Source organism: Manis javanica, chromosome 2 (genome assembly GCF_040802235.1).
Source record: "Manis javanica isolate MJ-LG chromosome 2, MJ_LKY, whole genome shotgun sequence".
Taxonomy (NCBI): domain Eukaryota; kingdom Metazoa; phylum Chordata; class Mammalia; order Pholidota; family Manidae; genus Manis; species Manis javanica.
The window spans coordinates 176,066,599-176,069,494 of NC_133157.1; positions in this window are offsets into that span (position 1 = coordinate 176,066,599).

Here is a 2,896-nt window from a genome sequence, read left to right on the forward strand (position 1 = left end):
AAGGGGCGTGGCCTCGGGTACGTTGGGGCGAGGCCTGGAGCTGGCTGCATTCTGGTCCCGCCCCCGTGACGCAAAGCTCTTCTGGGTTGCGGGGATGGAGGGGAGGAGGCCGCTGGGTTGCGAGTCGCGCCTGCGGACTGCTGGGGCCGTAGCTGGAAGGAGGGAAAGCGCCGAGGGGATGCGGCGCGGGAGAGGGAGAGGGCTGCAGGGAGGTGAAGGGGCGGGGCCCGGCGCGCTCCCGGCCTCCCGAGGCGGGCGCGCGCGTGCCGCGTGTCAGGGGGCGCGCTCTTTCGCTCAGACCCTCTCCCAGTCCTCAAGCTCCTACGGTCCTGGCCGCGTATCTACTGGTCCTTTCTGCAGGAACCTCTGGTCCGAGCGGGCTGTTTTCGGGGCGCTCGCATCCACACTTTCTTTGCCGACGCTAGACGAAAAAGAGTTCTTAGTCCTCTTTAGAGAGGTTTTGCTAATTGTTTACCTCCCCAGGTAGTGAAGTCTCCCTGCGGATTTCAAGTCGTCGCTTGGTCCTTAAAGAACTGAAGAAATTTAGCACATTTAGACCATGTCCCTTTCGACCCCAGAGGTCCTTTAATGAGTGCCAGATACTTGGACTAGAGACTTCTCCGAAAGATTCACGAAGAGTATTTCTTAAGTGTTCACACTATCAGATGGCTTCTTCTCAAACTCTTTTTTGCTGGTTTCTTTTCTTCTTTTTGTCCCTTTTGAGCCAGTGTTCCCCTGAGTTTCTTTCATATCTTCTTTTTTACGAAAAGGAAGAAGGCAAAGGACGAAAAGAAGAAAAGAAACCAGCAAAAGAATCTGAGAAGAAGCCATCTGATAGTGCAAATCCTTAAGAAAAAAAATTTTTGTTAACATCACTCACTGTCTTTCCTTTTAGACAGGATTTCCTCAGAGTGGGCCCATTATTTAATCTAAGAAGTACTAAGCACTCTTTAAATGTGTGTTGAATGAATAAATGATCGCCGTTTGTGAGGGAAGATAGGAAGACAGGAAAACCAGTCAGGAGGCTAACACAATCTCTGGGCAAGAATCCGTTTGGGGCTGAAGTAGGTAATTGTCACTGAGATAGTAGGTTGGGCTAAGTTAGAAGCATCTTTAAGTTTGGCTACTGGCTAGGTGGTGTTGGAAGAGGGAGAAGGAGTCAATATAACATGGATTTCTTATTTGAAGTAGTGGATAGATAATGGGACTACAGATGAAGAGAGAGTACAGGAAGCTTGTGGGAAAGATGAAGGGTTCTGTCTTGGTATGTAAATGTGAAGTGTCTATGACATATTCCTCTGTGGCATTCCAGTAATGTTCAGTATATGGATAAGGAGTGAAAACGGGGATTCTCGCCTAGAAATTTTGACTTTGGTGTAGGCAGCAGTTAAACCCATACTTATGATTAAGTGAGTGGTGGTGGGTGAGCCATATTTTTCCTGTTCTCTTTCAGGTACATGGTAGGATTGCAATTCTTTGCCTCTGTGGTTGGAATAAGCTACATGAAACATTCTGCCAATGAATTGAGAGCATAGCATTTAATTGCTGACGTAAGACCTTTCAGAACTCTCTTTCTCTTTGCCAGGGCAATCAACAATGTTCCAGAGACACTAATCAGTTTTGATCTTGAAGGGAGAATGATACAGAATTGTCTCATCCACCTCATGATGGATATTTAAAGTTGGAGAGAAGTAAACAGTACATATATATATATATATATATATATATATAATTATAATTAAGGTATTATTGATACACAGTTTTATGAAGGTTTCACATGGGCAATTGTGGTTTCAATATTCACTCATATTATCAAGTCCCCCCCATACCCCATTTGCAGTCCCTGTTATCAGTGTAGTAAGATGCCACAGAGTCACTACTTATCTTCTCTGTGCTATACTGCCTTCCCTGTCACCTACCTATATTGTGACTGCTAATTGTAATGCCACTTAATCCCCTTCCACTCCCTTCCGAACCCTTTTCCTTTGGTAACTGCTAGTCCCTTTTTGGAGTCTGTGAGTTGGATGCTATTTTGTTCTTCAGTTTTACATTGTTGGTGTACTCCACAAATGAGTGAAATCATTTTGTACTTGTCTGTCTCCACCTGGCTTATTTCGCTGAGCATACTACACTCTAGCTCCATCCACATTGTTGCAAATAGTAGGATTTGTTTTCTTCTTATGGCTGAATAATATTCAATTGAATGTCTGTACCGGATCTTTATCCATTCATCTATTGATAGACACTTATGTTGCTTCCATATTTTGGCTATTGTAAATAGTGCTGTGATAACCATAGGGGTGCATATGTCTTTTTGAATCAGGGATGTTGTTTTCTTAGAGTAAATGCCTAGGAGTGGAATTCCTGGGTCAAATGGTATTTCTATTTTTAGTTTTTTGAGGAACCTCCGTAATGGTTGAACTAGTTTACATCCCCAACAACACCGTAGGAGGGTTCCTCTTTCTCTGCATCCCGCCAGCATGTGTTGTTCCTTGTGTTTTGGATGTTGGCCAGCCTAATTGGTGTGAGGTGATATCTCATTGTGGTTTTGATCTGCATTTCCGTGATGATTAGGAATGTGGAGCATCTTTGCATGTGCCTCTTGGCCATCTGAATTTCTTCTTTGGAGAAGTGTCTGTTCGTATCTTCTGCACATTTTTTGGGGGGGGTATCATTAATCTAAAATTACATGAGTAACATTATGGTTACTAGACTTCCCCATTATCAAGTCCCCATGACATACCCCATTACACTCACTGTCCATCAGTGTAGTAAGATGCTATAGAGTTACTACTTGTCTTCTCTGTGTTGTACAGCCTTCCCCATGCCCCCCCACACACATTGTCTGCTAATCGTAATGCCCCTTTTTCCACCTTATCCCTCCATTCCCATCCAT